The sequence below is a fragment of the Mobula birostris genome, chromosome 4 (genome assembly GCF_030028105.1).
Source record: "Mobula birostris isolate sMobBir1 chromosome 4, sMobBir1.hap1, whole genome shotgun sequence".
Classification (NCBI taxonomy): Eukaryota; Metazoa; Chordata; class Chondrichthyes; order Myliobatiformes; family Myliobatidae; genus Mobula; species Mobula birostris.
The window spans coordinates 198,820,022-198,839,141 of record NC_092373.1 but is presented as its reverse complement, the minus strand read 5'-3'; the positions used below and the strand labels follow the sequence as shown (position 1 = coordinate 198,839,141).

Here is a 19,120-nt window from a genome sequence, read left to right as displayed (position 1 = left end):
TGAGGCCTCACTTGGAGTATTGTGAGCAGTTTTGTGCCCCTTATCTTAGAAAGGATGTGCTGACGTTGCAGAGGGTTCAAAATGATGCTGGGAATGAAAGGCTTATCATATGAGGAGCATTTGATGGCTGTGGTTTGTACTCACTGCAATTTAGATGAATGGGGGGGGGGGCGCGGAATGGAATCTCATTGAAACCTATCGTATCTTGAAAGGCCTAGATGGAGTGGATGTGGAGACAGTGTTTACTATTATGGGGGAGTCTGCAACCTCAGAATATAGGTTGTCCGTTTAGAATAGAGGTGAAGCGGAATTTCTTTAGCCGAAAAGTGGAGAGTCTGTGGAATTTGTAGCCACAGGCAGCAGTGGTGTATTGGTGTAGTCACTGGGTATACTTAAGTTGGAGGATGATAGATTCTTGATAAGTCAGGGCGTGAAAGGTTATGGGGAGAAGACAGGAGAATGGGTTTGAGAAGAAAATGGATCAGCCATGATAAAATGACAAAACAGACTCAATAAGCCAAATGGCTTAATTCTGCTCCTATAGTATGATTTATGGTCTTATGGTTTTCCAATTGACAAGAAGATAGCTCATGAACATCAATTTTTCTAACTACTGGTAATTTTGCTCTTTTTCCATTCCCCATTCTGGCTCCACTCTTACACCGTCTCTTTTCCTCGAGGCCCGAATCATCGACTTTTTATTCTTCTTCACTGAATACCTGGCCTGCTGAGCTCCTCCTGCATCTTGTGTTTCTTCCTCAGGAATTCCAGCATCTGCAGAATCTCCTTTTCCTCATGAACTATTCTTTCTACCTACCAAAAATAGAATTATTGAATTTATATAAAATTGAATTATTATATCTCCTTTCATATATTCAAGCCATGTAAAGATCTACACAGCCAGTGAAGATTAATAGCAGTTTTGATGTAGGAAATGGCAAGGATAGTTTATGACTAGACACACCACCAAGCCCTGAGGCCTGTGTTGGTCAGGGTTGACTATGGATGTTGCATCCTAGCTGTCTAGATACACAAGTCTGGGCACTGCAATATGGAGATCAAGCTGTTGCCCATGTAGCAAACCCCCACTCTCCACGCATCTGATGAACCCAAAGGAACGGCAGAGACTGATACAGTTTGGCACCAGAAGCATTGCAGGAGTTGCCGGTCAGCTTTGAACTCAACATAGGGACCCCAGCTCCAGAATCTTACTTTGGGGGTTTGCATCCAAAAACTTCCCCATGAGTGGGTATAGCTGCAAGGTAGTGGAGATCTGAGATCAGAGGTTTCCTTCTGGATGAATCGCCAACCACGGCTGATGATCCACATCTGCCCGAAATGACTGCTTTTAAGGCGCCTTTAGCCCTTCTGCTGTCAGTTGAAACAGTTCCACTGGGCTTAGTAGCTAAGCCACACGTGAAGGCCAGGAGCTGGACCTGGTTGTCAGAGCCTTCATGAGGCGCATGTCATTGGGAGCATTTAATAGGTAGTGGGAACTTGTCCCCACTACCACCCCCGACTAAAACAACCTTAAGGAAACAAACTATAACATAGGTAATCAGTGGCATTGAGGCATAAATTTTGACCAGAATCAGCTGATAGAGTCAGCATGGTGGCGTAGCAGTCTCGGGGAAAAAGTACAAACTCCTGAAAGACCGCGGTGGTAATTGAAACCCGATCGTACAGCTAGCACTATCATAGTGTTACGTTAACCACCACGTTAACATGCCAACCCTAGAACATGCAATCACATTCACCCCCACAAATATATACATGCAACAACACACACACACGCACACAAGGACATCTGCAGATGCTGGAAATTCAAGCAACACACATAAAAATTGCTGGTAAACGCAGCAGGCCAGGAAATCTCGTACTATCTCTTCTTTCAGTTAGTCCTGATGAAGGGTCTCAGCCCGAAACGTCGACTGTACCTCTTCCTATAAATGCTGCCTGGCCTGCTGCGTTCACCAGCGATTTTTACAAATACACACATACAGACACACATGCAGCAGAAGCAGATGTACACACCCATATGCAAACAAACATGAAAACAGACACACATATGTAAACACATACGTACACAAACACACACGTAGGGTGGCACGTTAGCACATTATGTTATAATGCCAGCTGTAAAATCAGGGATTCAGTTCTCTCCACTGTCTGTAAGGCGTTTGTCCGTTCTCCCCATGACTGCGTGGGTTTCCTCTGGGTGCTATGGTTCCCTCCCACGTTCCAATGACATACTCTTGGTTGTCAACATGGAGTGGAAAGTGAGCTTCTAAATCCGGCCGGAGCAAAGGATGTTGGGAATGGCGAAGGTGGAGCGCCATAGGAGTGGTGTGGTATGGGTGGCAGAGAAGGAGTGCCGGGGGCGGGTGTTGGGGTGGCTTCAGACACACCCAGTCCTGAGCCACCAGGCAAGGTTATTTGGTCCCAAACAATTGATTTATTGGTCATTGCAAAATGTCTCTCTGGTGCTTCCCACTCCCTTCCCCCTTCCCCTTTTTCTAACCATGATTCCCCTCTTCCTGCCCCCTTCTCTCTCTCAGTCCACAATAGAAACCCATATCAGAATCAGGTTTATCATAGAAACATAGAAAAAAACTACAGCACAGTACAGGCCCTTCGGCTCACAATGCTGTGCTGAACATGTACTTACTTTAGAAATTACCTACGGTTACCTATAGCCCTCTATTTCTCTAAGCTCCATGTACCTATCCAGGAGCCTCTTAAAAGACCCTATCGTATTTGCCTCCACCACCACAGCTGGCAGCTCATACCGTACACTCATCACTCTCTGTGTAAAAAACTTACCCCTCACATCTCCTCTGTACCTACTTCCAAGCACCTTAAAACTGTGCCCTCTCACTATCATCACTCACATATGTCATGAAATTTGTTGCTTTTTGCAGCAACAGTACAGTGCAATATATAAGGTACTGTGCAAAAGTCTTAGGCATATATATATATATATAGATAGGGTGCCTAAGAAGTTTGCACAGTAATGTACGGATCAGAGTTGTGAGCTGTGGGCATGCTATGTTGGTGCCAGAAACTCACCAACACTTATGCGCTGCCAGCACAGCCCTCGCTGACTTGTCTTGATGCATGCGATACATTGCACTGTATGCTTTGACGTACATGTGACAAATAATGATAATCTCTGTTTAAAATCTTTCAAATCTCAGAAACATGCATACGCTCAAGCAGACAAACGCACGCACACACATTCTCTCTCATAAGAAGCCTAAAGTGTAAAAAAGAAACATATTTCTGTGCTGCTAGCTGCTGAAGTCTCCCGGATGCCTGTAGCTTTTCTCAGTGCTAGCTGATTCAGCAATGAGGCCCAGATGTTCTGTTCCTTTACCTTCCTGCTTCCTCTCATGTTTCTCGCTGCACAATGGAGTATGACGTTTTCTTTTTTTTGAAGTAGGATGGGTGGGGGGGGGGGTGGTTAGTCTACTCATGCTTAAAGAAAATAAATCTCCTCCAAGTTGCAGCAAGAAGAGAGGTATGTGAAGATATTTCCATTCAAATGTTACCGCAGCACCATTAACATACGTGTGGTGTTGTTGTGTTGTTGTAGCTTGGGTTTCCCAAGCATGCTGGGTATGCTAAGTTGGGCTGCCGAGCATTGTGGGTATGTTGTGTTGACACGGAATGTGTGGCGACACTTGTGGGATGCCCCGAGTATATTCTTTGGATGTGTTGATTGTTAACGCAAGCAACACATTTCACTGTATGTTTCAATGTATGTGTGGTAAATCTGAATCTGAATCTGATTCTAAACCTGGATACCTTCAGATTCTACCACTCATCAATCACCCTAACAGATGTTGTAAGTATCACAGGACCATAAGACTTTTCTGACCATACATCTGCAACATCTTTAACTCATAGGTAAGCAAATTCTCGGTTCACTTTGCACTGGACAACAGTCCACGCCATACTGCAATATCAACATTTAAAGGACCTTTGGACACCTATGTGGATAGGACAGGTTTAGAGAGGAAAATTGTCTAATACAGGTAAATGCTGACACTTAGATGAATATCTTGTTTGTCTAAGGGAAGTTTGGCGAAAGAGTTTACAGTATTACTAGATGACTCTGTGATATTATTAAAGGGCCCTGAACTTCAAGTAGAAATTGTTGACTTTTATTGGATGTTTTCTTACTGAAACTAACATTGGTGGCCTCAAACTGTGTTCCTTGTTGACGTTTTACAGTAGTAAAAAAAGTAAAGGCATCCATTAGTCTTGTGAGACCATGGATCTGTGCCTGGAAAGTCTTCACTCTCCAGGGTGCAGGTCTGGGCAAGGTTGTATGGGAGACGAACAGTTGCCCATGCTGCAAGTCTCCCCTCTCCACGACACCAATGTTGTCCAAGGGAAGGGCACTAGGACCCATACAGCTTGGCACCGGTGTCGTCGCAGAGCAATGTGTGATTAAGTGCCTTGCTCAAGGACACAACACGTTCCCTCAGCTGGGGCTCGAACTCACAACCTTCAGGTTGCTAGTCCAATGCCTTAACCACTTGGCCACGTGCCCAATAGTAACAAGTTCATAAGTCAGGATGGTGTGTGGATTTCAAGGAAAGCTACCGATGAAGGGCGTTCCCACTGAATAGATTTTTTTTTCTCCAGACAGGTCTTTAACAGATAGAGCACTATGCAAGTGACACTATTCTAGCGACTGGGGAGTGTAGACACTGAAGAACTGGATGAAGCAAAGATGGAAAGAGTTGGGAGAGTGCCCTACATCTCTATGTTAACCAAGATGCTCTTCTTAGCTTGTCCCATTTGTCTGTGTTTGAAAAATTTCCTTCATGCTGTGAACCTGATTCTGACTCTGATTGCTGAGGCGAACAGAAGCTCAGTCTGGAAGCAATTTTCCCATTCACCTCCTCACTCAGCTTCATGCAGAGCCCCAAACAGAACTTCCAGATGAGAAAACGCTTCAACTGGGAGTCTTTGAGGGTTGTCTATTATATCCAGTGCTCCTGATGCAGCCTCCTCTACATTGGTGAGACCTGATGTAAATTGGGGACCGCTTTGTCGAGCACCTCCACTCAATCCACCAAAAACAAAATTTCCTAGTAGTCAAGTATTTTAATTCCAATTCTCCACATTCCCATTCCAACATGTTGGTCCACGGCCTCCTGTTCTGCCATGATGGGGAGACCCTCATGTTGGAGGAACAACACCTCATTTTCCATCTAGGTAGCCTCCAACCTGATGGCATGAACATTGATTTCTCCTTCTGGTAAATTATTTTTCCCTGCCCTTTCTCTTCTCTTCTATCCCCCACTCTGGCCTCTTATCTTTTCTCCTAATCTGCCTATCAACTCCCCCTGGGTCTGCTCCTCCTTCTCTTTCTCCCATTGTCCATTCTGCTCTCCTATAGCATTCCTTCATCTCCAACCCTTTGCCTTTCCCACTCAGCTGGCTTCACCTATCATCTTCTAGCTATCTTCCTTCCCCTTCCCCCACCTACTTTTTAAAATTCTGGCTTCTTTCCCCTGTCTTTCCCCATTCCTCCAGCATTTTGTGTGTGTTGCAACTTTCCCATGTCCACATTGTTCCCTGCATTGACGAAATGCAGTCCGTTGACTTTATCTTACTGAACAGAAACAGTCTTAAATCTGAACAAAGCAAAGACTAAAGAGATTAAAGACTAGATTTATTTGTACTTCATACCATACAGTGAAATGCGTCATTTGTGTCAAATCATCTCAGTATGGATCATAAAGCAAACTACAAAGGTATGAACCACACATTGCCAATGTTAGATTGGGAGATGTTGTAAGATATGGTACTAACTCTAACTCATACGTCTTTGGACTGAGAGAGGAAATTGGAGCACCCTCAGGAAACTCGTGGTGTCACAGGGAGAACGTACAAACACTTTGTAAAGAGCTGCGGGTGTTGAACCCCGGTTGCTGGGGCTGTGAAGCACTACCGTAACCATTATGCAACCATGTCGCCTTGTCTAACATCATTTCCCTTTTATGAAATTGGTAAATTTTATTGTCCCATGTACTGGGGTGCAGTGTAAAACTTCCTTTTGCATGCCGTCCACACAGATCATTTCAATCCAACAGTGCACTGAGGCAGTACAATAACAGAATGCAGAATGAGGCCCTCCTTTGCTAGGTGTTGGTCATGGATGTTGCGGCTCTGCTGTCTGTGTGATATGCAAGCTAGCTGGCAAGCCAGGGCAGTGCAATATGGAGAGCAAGCTGTTGCACATGTAGCAGGCTCCCCCTCTCCACGCATCTGATGAACCCAAAGGAATGGCAGAGACTGATACAGTTTGACATCAGTGGAGTTGCCAGTCAGCGTCAAACTCAATGTAGGACTGCCTTGGGGACTTCAGCTCCGGACTTTTCCCAGGGTTTACTCCTAAAGCCTTCTCCAAGAGTGGGTTTAGCTGCAAGGCTGCAGAGGTTTGCGATCACAGTTTTCCTTCTCCTAAATGAGCTGCCAACCACAGCTGACAGGCCCCATCTGCCCAAAGCGACTGGATTTAAGGTATCCGCCTTTCTCCTGTCAGTGGAAATGGTTCCGTCAGGCTTGGTAGCTAAACCACATGTGAAGGGCAGGAGCTGAACTTGGTTGTCAGAGGCTGTATGAGAAGTCGCTTTTGGGAGTATTTAACAGCTTATCCCCATTTCCATATCTAGTGATAACAACCTTAAAGTTCAAAGTTCAGAGTAAAATTTATTATCAGAGTACATAGACATCACCACATACAACTCTGAGATTCTCTTCCCTGTGGGCATACTCAGCAAATCTATGGAACAGTAACCGTAAACAGGATCACTGAATAACAAACTCTGCAAATGTAAATATAATTAAATAGCAATAAATAATGAGAGCATGAAATAACAAGATACAGAGTTGTTAAAGTGAGAAAATTGATGTTTGGGAACATGGGAAAACAGAATGAGTGTAGTTATCATCTTTTGTCCAAGAGCCTGATGGTTGAGGGGTGGTAACTGTTCTTGAACCTGCTGGTGCGAGTCCTGAGGCTCTTGTACCTTCTACCTGATGGCAGCAGCAAGAAAAGACCTTAGGAAACCAAATGCAGAATAAAGTGTAACAGTTTCAGAAGAAGTTCAGTGTAGGCAGGGAATAAAATGTTTAACCATAATGAGGTAGATTGTGAGGTCAAGAATCCATTTTATTATATACTCAGCCTGTTCTGCCGTCTGATAAGAGTGGGGTAGAAACTGATCTTGAGTGAGTTAGCACATGTTTGGTTTTCCTACCTTCTGCCAGATGGGACGGGGGAGAAGAAAGATGGTCTACAGTGGGAGGGAATTTGATTATCTTGGCTGCTTTAAAGTTTAAAGTTCAAAGTACATTTATTATCAAAGTATGCATGCTTTATGCAACCTGGGGATTCATCTCTTTCAGGCAGCCGCAAAACAAAGAAACCCAATAGATCCCATTAAAATGAAAAAAGGTTGTCAAACACCCAATGTGCAGAGAAAGAAAATGTGCAAACAGTAGAAGTAGGCAAATAGTAAACAGAACTGAAGCTCATGAAAGTGAGTCCATAGCCAGCAAGATTTCAGGTGCAGGCCACAGTCTCAGTTCAATACAGAAACAAGTACGCCACAGAACAGTGAGCTGAACCAGCCCATCCTTTGCCTCCAGCCCGACACCCTGACCTTTTCAATCTGGCCTGGAGCTTAAGTTGTCCAAACCTTGGGCTGTTCCTTGCTCTTGGGCACAAATACTACCATCTCGACTGGGCGGTATGCAAGCTTTCCAGTTCAGCTTGGCGCTGAAATCCATCAAACCTTTGATCTTTCCTCACTCTCGGGCCCAGGTTCCACCTCGACTCTTCCTCGCCTCTGCTTGCCTTGCCTCGATTCTGCAGATGTCTGGAGTCCTTGGAGGGAATGTTGGTTTCCATGACTGAAAGTCGCTGCAGAGGATTGTAAACCGAGTCAGCCCCATCTTGGGTACTAGCCTACAATGTACCCAGGACACCTTCAAGAAGCAATGTCTCTGAAAGGCAGCGTCCATTATTAAGGACCTCCAGCACATGGGACATGCCCCTTTTCTCACTGTTACCATCAGTGAAGCCTGAAGTGATTTAGGAACAGCTTCTTCCCCTCTGCCATCGATTCCTGAATGGACATTGAACCCTTGAACACTACCTCACTTTTCTAATATATATTATTTCTGTTTTTTGCATGATTTTTAATCTTTTCAATATACGTATACAGTAATTTATTTATTTTTCTTCTATATTATGTATTGCATTGAACTGCTGCTGCTGAGTTAACAAATTTCACGACACATGCCAGTGATAATAAACCTGATTCTGATTCTGATGTACAGAGCTGTGTCCACAACGGACTAAGTTTCCTGTTGCTATATCTTTAGTAAAGGATTCCAGTCTAATACCAGTGATCAGATTTGTTTCTGTCACATAACAATGCTGAAAAACTAATTCAAGCCCTTATATCCACTAGACTAGATTACTGCAATGTGCTTTTTTACTGGCCTTCCAAAGCAATCTATTGATACATTCAACTTATTTAGAACACCACTGCTAGATTTTTAACCAAAACTGAGATGAAGGAACATATCACTCCTGCACTAGATGTTCTGCATTGGTTTCCTGTATCTTTTAAAATTGATTTTAAAGTTCGCTTGTTTTTAAAGCTCTCAATGGATTAGGACTGGAGTACATCACAGAATCTTGTTTGTTTTATAATCTTGCTCGAGCTCTCAGGTTTTCTGCGGCCGGTCTCTTAAGTTTAAGCAATCTCCTTCAAAAGGTATTTGGCAGGTCAGCTTTTTTGAATTACGCTCCTAAACTGCGGAATTTGATACCTAAAACTATAAGGGACTTAGACTCGGTTGACACTTTTAAACACCGGCTCTAAACCTATTTATTTAACCTTGCTTTCAACTAACATCTTTCTGTCTTTATTTTCATGTTTATTTTTGTTTTTTATTTTATTGTATTTTTCATATTTGTACATTCACCCCACTGTAAAGCACTAGCATGAAAGGGCTCTACAAATAAAGTTGTTTATTTAAATGAAGATCCCCTGGATTTTCTCAGATGCGTTCTATCTGCCTCCTCTTTTGAACAGGTTATCACACTTTCCACCTTCAAATCCACAACGCTTCCGGCCCTCTGACGCACAATCCCCGGCAACCCTGATTTAACCCTAACCTAATCACAGAACAGGTTACAACAAACCTGCCTGGTACGTCATTAGACCGTGAAAGGGAACCAGAGAAAAAACACACGCATTCCATGGGGGTGACATATAGAGGCGGGGATCGTATGGAATTCGAGGGAATTAAAGAAAGAAAGAAAAATTAACGAAAGATTAACTTTATTTTGTCACATGTACGTTGAAACATTGAGACACACAGTGAAATGGGACGCTTGCATTAAAGACCAACACTGTTTGAGGATGCATTGGGGTAGCCTATGTGTGTCACCATGCTTCCGGAGCCAATATAGCTTACCCACAACTTGCTAACTCGTATGTCTTTGGAGGAAACTGGAGCACCCAGAGGAAACCAATGCAATCAAGGGGAGAATAGGCAACCTCCTTACAGAGAGTGGATAAATTGAGCTCAAGTTGTTGATGCTGTCATAATGTAACACAGACCGCTATGCTACAATTCCACCTTACTACAGACACTGTTATTTCTGCTGCCAAATCTTTAAGGATGTAAATGCAACATCTCAGGAATCTCCCAGTGGCTGCCCATTTTAATCCCACTTCCCATTCTCATTTGTCTATGAGGTTTGGAGGAATAATACCTTATAATCTGTCTACGTAGCCTTCAACCTGATGGCATGATCATCGATTTCTCGAACTTTCAATAATGCCCGCCTTCAACATTCCCCATCCCCTTTTCCCTCTCTCACATTATCTCCTTGCCCATCCACCACCACCTTCTAGTGCTCCTTCCCCTTTTTCTTTCTCCCATGGCCTTCTATACCCACCTATCGGATTCCCTCTTCTCCAGACCTCTATCTCTCTCACCAATCAACTTACCCACTCTTTATTTCATCCCTCCTCCTTCACACACTATAGAAATTAGTGTTGAAAGTCTGACAGATTCCTGAGAAAAACACACACAATGCTGGAGGAACGCAGCAGGCCAGGCAGCATCTATGGAAAAGAGTACAGTCGATGTTTTGGGCCGAGACTGGAGAAAAAAAGATGAGTAGATTTTATAGGTGAGGGAAGGGGAGAGAGGAATACAAGGCGATAAGTTCATAGTTCAGTTCCGGCATCCTCTGTAAGAAAGTCTGCACTTTCTTCCCATGTGTGCAAAGTTTCCTCCAGGTGCTCTGGTTTCCACTCACAGTCCAAAGATCAGAATCAGAATCAGGTTTAGCATCACTGGCATATGTCATGAAATTTGTTAACTTAGTGGCAGCAGCATAATAGAAAAAAATGAATTACAGGAAGTGTATATATATTAAACGGTTAAATTAAATAATTTGTGTAAAATAAAAGTAGAAAGGGTTCAATATCTTTTCAGAAGGTTGATGACAAAGGGGAAGAAACTATTCCTGAATTGTTGAGTGTGTGCCTTCAGGCTCCTGTACCTCCTCCCTGACGGTAGCAATGAGAACAGGGCATGTCCTGGGTGATGGGGGTCCTTAATGATATCCCTTTTTGAGGCATCACTCCTTGAAGATGTCCTGGATACTGGTTGTACTGGTTAGTAGGTTAATTAGTCATTGTAAATTGATTTGTGATTAGGATGGGGTTAAATTGGTGGGTTGCTGGGCAATGTGTCTCATTGGGCCAGAAGGGCCTGTTCCACGTTGTATCTCTAAATAAAATAAATAATCATTTCTTTTGACTCCATCTCTAAGGCACCCACACTTACTTCTGTTGTTCTCAGTTAACCTGCTTGTAGAATCTATTAAAATCAGATTTACAGTTTACTCACATATTCTATTTCTCTGTCATCATTTTAATTACATTGGCCGGCTCCCAGTATTCTGCCAAGCCTCTGGCTTACTAATCTTTTTCAGTATTATAATTCCTTCTAACCTAATTCTATTTCCACTCTTAGCTAGCCACAAAATGAACTGTCATTTTCCTTAATTTTACTTCAAAAAAAAATGTGAATAATTGCACCATGGATGGTCCCAAGCCTGGCTGAGAGGAGGAGGAGGCCTGGGCATGGTGTTAGCAAACCCAGCCCGTAAAAAGCCCAGCGCCACAGAAACATCAACAGAAGCTCCAAAGCCCTCATCCTCGGAACTGAAGGGATCACTAATGGGCTACACCTTGGAAGACCGAAAGACTGTCCCAGGACAGAGGACTCCGGTGAACTGCTGTCAGCAGCCTAGGCTCCGGGGGCGGGGGAGGGCTTAAAAAGAATAAATAATTGAATATTTGTTGAGGACCATAAAATATTAATTGAACTATGAATCAGTGTTTATCTGCACTGCATTTTTAATCTACCTTAGTCAACTCAAGCCTACATAAGCCCATATAACTGGTTTCATTAAAAATGCTTGCTCAGTCCTTATTCTCACATCCAGTGAAAATTTCTATTACATTTTGACCAGCTTCATCTGAAGATCAGTTGTTTTGAAACTAAAGCTCAACTCGATCTAAACCATTCTGTTCCCTAATTAGCAACACTGTTCTTAAAAGCTTCACAAATGCACCTATGAACTCAAATGACTTTTCTTTCCATGCATATTACATTCCCCCAAAGTTTATAGCTATGTTTTATTTGTACAACCCTCTAGTTTCATAATTAACAGTATAATGGTGTTAAGTAGACCCTAACCTACGTTTGTACCTCTAGAGCAACAAACAATCTGCTGGAGGAACTCAGCGAATCGAGCGGCATCTGTGGGGGTAAAAGAATTATTCATGTTACCTGTGTTGAAACCGTGCATTAGGACAAAGAGTGGAGAGTGGAGGTGGCCAGTATGAGGAGGAGAGGGGCAAATAAAGACCACCCAACTTACAGATATGACTTACATACTTCCTTGTCCCTTTTCTCCTCCTGTCTACCTGCTCTGCACTCTTTCTGCATTTAGAATTGTTTTCATTTTGTGCTGTATACAGTAGAAGTATGGAATGATCTCTCTGGATTCAGATTTATTTATCACATGTACATCAAAACATATAGTGAAATGTTTCGGTTCCATTAACACCCAACCCAACCCAAGAATTAAATAGCATTCATCTCCAGACTTCCAGAATATTTATTTCTTACTTTGGTCACCATACAACTATGGTAATACCAGATAAAACCCATTTAAAAGTTCAAAGTACATTTATTAACAATGTATATCTGCAGTATACAACCCCGAGACTCATCTTCTGGCAGGCAGCCACAAAGCAAAGAAGCACCATGGAAGCCCATTGAAAGAAAACATCAAATACCCAACGTATTCCATCCATCTTGTTCCAAATATCTTCACTTTTCACAATTAGTCTTCACTAATAAAATATGAGTGTTGTCATCTCTGTCCCTTCCCATTATATTCTACTCATAACTGCCCATATTTCAACTCTTTAACTAAATCTCTCTATAGTGCTGTATTTTACTGCACTGGAACACCATGCCAGTATACTGCATCTGCCACTTTAAAATGCTACGAATATCTTAGAATCAGAATCAGGTTTAATATCAGAGGCGTATGTCATGAAATTTGCTAACTTAGTAGCAGCAGTACAATGTAATACATCATAAATATAGAAAATAATAAAATATGTAAGTCAATTACAGTAAGTATATAAATATGTATTAAATTGTTAAATTAAAAATAGTGCAAAAACAGAAATAACAAAAGTGAGGTAGTGTTCATGGGTTCAATGTCCATTTCAGAATCAGATGGCAGAGGGAAAGAAGCTGGTCCTGAATCGCTGAGTGTGTGCCTTCAGGCTTCTGTACCTCCTTCTTGACAGTAACAATGAGAAGAGCGCATGTCCTGGGTGATGGGGGTCCTTAATGATGGCTGCAGCCTTTCTGAGACACTGCTCCTTGAAGATGTCTTGGATACTACGGAGGCTAGTATCCATGATGAAGCTGACTAATTTTACAACTTTCAGTAGCTTCTTTCGAACCTGTGCAGTAGCCCCCACACCCCCATATTAGACAGTGATGCAGCCTATCAGACTGCTCTGCATGGCGCAACTGTAGAAGTTTTCGAATATCTTAAGTTTTCAAACCAAATCTCTTTAAACTCTTAATGAAATATAGCCGCTGTCTTTATAGCTGCACTGATATGTTGGGAACATGAGGAAATCTGCAGATGCTGGAATTTCACACAACACACATCAAGGTTGCCGGTGAACGCAACAGGCCAGGCAGCATCTCTAGGAAGAGGTACAGTCAACGTTTCGGGCCGAGACCCTTCGTCAGGACTAACTGAAAGAAGAGCTAGTAAGAGATTTGAAAGTGGGAGGGGGGGGGGAGATCCGAAATGATAGGAGAAGACAGGAGGGGGAGGGATGGAGCCAAGAGCTGGACAGGTGATTGACAAAAGGGGATATGAGAGGATCATGGGACAGGAGGCCTAGGGAGAAGGAAAAGGGGGAGGGGGGGAACCCAGAGGATGGGCAAGGGGTATAGTGAGAGGGACAGAGGGAGAAAAAGGAGAGAGAAAAAGAATGTGTGTATATAAATAAATAATGGATGGGGTATGAGAGGGAGGTGGGGCCCGCTCATTGGGACACGGTTAGATCCCAGTAACTTGAGATTGTTCACTCTCTCCAGTTCTGATCCCCCTATGAAGATTGGTTCATGTTTCCTTGCCCTACCCTTTCTGAAGTCCACAATCGGCTCTTTCGTCTTACTGACATTGAGTGTAAAGTTGTTGCTGGGACACCACTCAACCAGCTGGTATATCTTGCTCCTGTATGCACTTATATCTCCATCTAAGATTCTACCAACAATGGTTGTATCATCAGCAAATTTATAGATAGTATTTGAGCTATGCTTAGCCATACAATCATGGGTTTAGAGAGAGTAGAACAGTGAGCTAAGCTCACATTCCTGAAGTGTATTAGTGTTGATCATCAGGGAGGAGGAGTTATCAATACTAATGTGCACAGATTGTATTCTTCCAGTTAGGAAGACAAGGATTCAATTCTAGAGGGAGACACAGAGATCCAGGTTCCATAGCTTATTGATCAGGACTGTAGGAATGATAAAAGTAATGTTAAACGTTGAGTTATAGGCAATGAACAGCATCCTGACATAGCCGTTTGTACTGCCCAGGTATATAGTTATTATGTTGGTCAGGGTATCTTGTAGATGTCACCCACTATAAGCTGGAGCTTGGAGCAACACACAAAATGCTGGAGGAACTCAGCAGGTCAGGCAGCATCTATGAAGGGAAATGGACAATCAAGTCCCTTCATTTGGATTGGGTCTGGATCCACAATGAGCAGAGAGAGGACTCACTCCATCATGGCACAAACCGTGGAAGGAATCTATGACAGCCACTCTCTGCATTAACTATCCAACTCAATCCCCGATGGTTTCTTTAGGACATATGTAACAATGCAAAAACTACTGAGATCTTAATGAATGGTTGACTCTTCAAACCTACAAAGACTTTTTCCCAGACGCTGAGAGTAAATTCAGCGAGATTTATAAAGCACAGAAACAAGCCTTTCAGCCCAAGTTCCATGTCTATAAGACATAGGAGCAGAATTAGCCTATTCAGGCCATTGGGTTTGCTCCACCAATCCATCACAGCTGATTTATTATTCCTCAATCCCATTCTTCTCCCTTCTCCCTGTGACCTTTATCACTCTTACTAATCAAGAGTCTGTGAACCTTCATTTTGAAGATGCCCAATGACCTGGCCTCCACAGCCATCTGTGGCAATGAATTCCACAGATTCACCAGAAATACTAACTTGAAATTCTTCTTCTTGCAGGCATTCACAGCAGAACGAAGGAATTCAGTGGAATCAGTGAAAAACTGTGGACAAATGAAGGGTTACAAACAATCAATGTGCAAAAGATGGCGATCTTTGCTAATTAAAATAAATAACTGAATAATTAAATCAATAAACAATTAAACAAATAAATAATGCTGAGAATATGAGTTGCGGAGTCTTGAAAGAGTATATAGATATAGTATATAGTACATACATAGTATATAATATATAGATTATAGTACAAGATATAGATCAGTTAGTATAGATGGTTTAGGATGGTGGTGGATATTGGTAGCTCGGGTTTGGGCGTTTGATGTTGTGGTGTTCGTCAAGCTTGGCAATTAGCTTGCAGACGTTTCATCCCCAGTTGAGGTAGGTGACATCCTCAGTGCACAGTTGCTGGTGTTTCTTTCTGGGAGTGCTCACGTTTATATAGTCCCCACCCTATTTGCTTGCCTCCTTCCTGATTGGCTACCCCTTCAGTTACCTTTGAATTCTATTGGCTCACGTTACTTTGACTCTTAGAGGTTCGCAGATGCTGTTTAAATCGATAGTGTAAGGATGGTGTGGTACAGATGGTAAAGTCAGAATGGAATGTGAACAAAACCATATTCAGACGGGCTGAATGGCCTGCATGCCTACTGGAATGACGAATCACTGTGCTGGCCTGCTGTATGCCTTGCTGCTGTTAAGCAGCATTGCCCAACCAAGGCAACATCACAGATTTTGCCCACACATCTCTGTAGTGAAATGAGCCAAGGTGCACATTCAAGTCTGAAAATGAAAATAAAAAAACAACCATAAACAAAAAGTTCATCCTGACTAACTCTTGGCATCATGCGGATTGGGATATTTCTGAACATCTGGCCAACCCAGTTAGTTGTAACTTTTTTTTTGTCTGGAGAGGAAAGAGAGCACTGGGTTGTTAATTATGCATGAAAATGTATGAGGCACACATCTCCTCTCCAATACCTCTGTGACCAGTGCTGCATAATTTAGGCCTGCTTGCTTGCCAAGAAAATGCCCTCCTGTCTTAAAATGTGCTGTGCTTAATTAGAGCTGGATATTTTGGGAACCGTTGCATTCATACACTTTATGCCTCACATGTGGATAGATGCGAGCGGGTTTTACGTAGTTACGTCCATGCATGCCAAAGGATGTGATTAAGTCAGAGAGGGTGCAGGAAAGATTTGTGAGGATGGTACCTGGACAGGAGGACTTGAGGTAGAAGAGGAGACCAGACAGGTGGGGACTGTTTTCCCCGCCTTGACTGGTTTCCATGGAGTATTAGTGCTGAGGGTTACAATACAGGTGACAAGTAAAAACCAATTACCAGTTACCAACTTTGACCCCCAGCTGTATTGCCCTGTCAGTTTCCCATAACCATCAATCAGCTACAGTCCATAAGACCATAAAAGCATAAGGCAGGAGCAGAATGAGGCCATTCAGCCCATTGAGTTTGGACCACCATTCGATCACGTCTGATTTATTATCCCTTTCAACCCATTCTCTTACCTTCTCTCCATAGCCTTTGACACCCTTATTAAATCAAGAACCTTCCGCTTTAAATATACCCAATGACTTGGCCTCCATGGCCATCTGTGGCAATGAATTGCACAGATTCAACACCTTCTGGCCAACAAAACTCCTCCTCGTCTCTGTTCTGAAGCCTGAAGTTTAGATTGAAGTTTTCCCCTCTCAGTTTAAGCCTAGTTACAGATTTTCCCTCTCTAGTTACTGATTGGCCAACCCTGGTGAAAAGATCGACTGCTTTTACCTTATCTACGTCTGTCATGGCTCAACATGCCTCTATAAGATCACCTCAGTCTCCTACGTTCAAAGGAATAAAGTCCCAGCCTGCCCAACCCCTCCTGGTAACTCACTCAAGTCGTTGCAACATCCTGGTGAGTCTTTTCAGCATTCTTTTCAGTTCAGTAATATCTTTCCTATAGCAGGGTGACCAGTACTGAACAGCACACTCCAAGTGCGGCCTCACCTGTAGGGGTCATGAACAGACATGTTTAGACCTAGGCCTTTTCCAACATTCCACTCAACAGGAGGAGGTCTGGTGGCCTGAGGACGGAAGCATAGACAGGGGGGTTAGTAATTTTGCAGATGACACAAAGATTGGTGGAATTTTGAACAATGTAGAGAGCTGCCAAATTAATCGGTAGGATATCGATCAGTTACATATGAGGGTGAAGAAATGGCAAATGGATTTGAATCTAGCCAGTTGTAAGGTTCTGCCCTTCGGGAAGTCAAATATAACAGGGAGGTATTCAATAATTTTATTTATTTGATGTGATATAGCTTGGAATAAACCCTTTTGGCCCTGTGAGCTGTGCCGATCTGCAATCCCCCGATTTAATCCTGGCCTAATCAGAGTACAATTTATAATGACCAATTAAGCTAAACAACTGGTACATCTGTGGACAGTGAGAGGATGTCAGAGCTCCTGGAGGAAACCCGCACAGTCTCAGGGAGAACATATAAACTTCTTGCAGGCAACAGGAGTAATTGAACCCAGGTCACCTGTCCTATTAAACATTAAGCTAACCATTGCACTACCATGCAACACACATAAAAGTTGCTGGTGAACGCAGCAGGCCAGGCAGCATCTCTAGGAAGAGGTACAGTCGACGTTTCAGGCCGAGACCCTTCGTCAGGACTAACTGAAGGAAGAGTTAGTAAGAGATTTGAAAGTGGGAGGGGGAGGGGGAGATCCAAAATGATCGGAGAAGACAGGAGGGGGAGGGATGGAGCCAAGAGCTGGACAGGTGATTGGCAAAGGGGATATGAGAGGATCATGGGACAGGAGGCCCAGGGTGAAAGAAAGGGGGGGGGGGGGAAGCCCAGAAGATAGGCAATAACGGATGGGGTACAAGGGGGAGGTGGGGCATTAACAGAAGTTAGAGAAGTCAATGTTCATGCCACTTTCAAATCTCTTACTAGCTCTTCTTTCAGTTAGTCCTGACGAAGGGTCTTGGCCTGAAACGTCGACTGCACCTCTTCCTATGGCTGCCTGGCCTGCTGCGTTCACCAGCAACTTTGATGTGTGTTGCTTGAATTTCCAGCATCTGCAGAATTCCTCGTGTTTGCATTACACTACCATGCTGCCCAAATTAATGACAGGACTCCTAATGGCACTGATGTACAGAGGGATCTTGGGGTCCAGATTAGGTTGACCCTGTGAAAGTGGACACGCAGCTTATGGGGGCAACGAGGCAGTGTGGTAGCATGGCGGTTAACGTAATGCTTTACAGCGCCAGCTGCCAGGGTGGGGTATGATTCCTGCCTCTGTCTGGCAGGAGTCTGCACACTCCTCCAGATGCTCCGGTTTCCTCCCCCGTTCCAAAAGATGTACGGCTAGGGTCAGTGAATTGTGGGCATACTTTATTGATGCCAGAAGCAAGGTAGCATTTGCGGGCTGCCCAGCATATTCCTCCTGAATTGATTTGACACAAATAATGCATTTTCGATTTACACAAGACAAATAAAGCTAATCTTAAAACTTTAGCATGTTAATAGGGTGGTAGAGAAAGACTATTGTGTGCTTGCCCTCAGTGGTTGGGGTACAGAGCACACAGCTGGGGTCAGGACGTCATGTCACAGCTGTACTTAACTTTGGTTAGGCCACATTTGGAATATTAGAACAGTACAGCATAGGAGCAGGCCCTTTTGCCCACAACGTTGTGCCAAACCAAATTAAATTAGTAATCAATGGCCAACTAATCTAATCCCCTGTGCCGATAGAATGCTCGTTTCCTTCCTTTTCCCTCATCTCAATCATGTGCTTATCTAAACGTCTCTTAAAAATCTCTAATGTATCTGCCTCTGTCACCACCCCAGGCTGCGCATTCCAAGCACCCACCCCTCTCTGTGTAAAAAAGTTACCCGCCCCCACACACATCTCCTTTGAAATTACCCCCTCTCAGCTTAAGTATATGCCGTCTAGTATGAGACAGTTCAACTCTAGGGAAAAAAAGATACTCTCTTCCTACTCTGTATTGTGTGTATCTCTGGTCACCCCGCTACATTAAGGATGAGGAGGTTTTGAAAGTGTACAGAAGAGGTTTACCAGGATGCAGTCTGGACAAGGGGGTATGAACTACAAGGAGAGGTGGACAAATTTGTATTGAGAATCCCCAGTTAATACACTGGGAGTACTAAGGAGCTTAGGATAAACAG

At 43.3% G+C, this 19,120-nt stretch overlaps 1 long non-coding RNA gene across 1 annotated transcript; it reads right to left on the bottom strand.

Moving 5' to 3' along the window:
• Window positions 1-792: 792 nt before the first annotated feature.
• LOC140196106 (uncharacterized) lies at window positions 793-17,002 on the bottom strand. Its single transcript, XR_011885620.1, has 3 exons — window positions 16,929-17,002; window positions 14,909-14,973; window positions 793-813 (listed from the first exon to the last, which is right to left on the bottom strand). It is a non-coding gene; the product is annotated as an uncharacterized lncRNA (long non-coding RNA).
• Window positions 17,003-19,120: the final 2,118 nt, after the last annotated feature.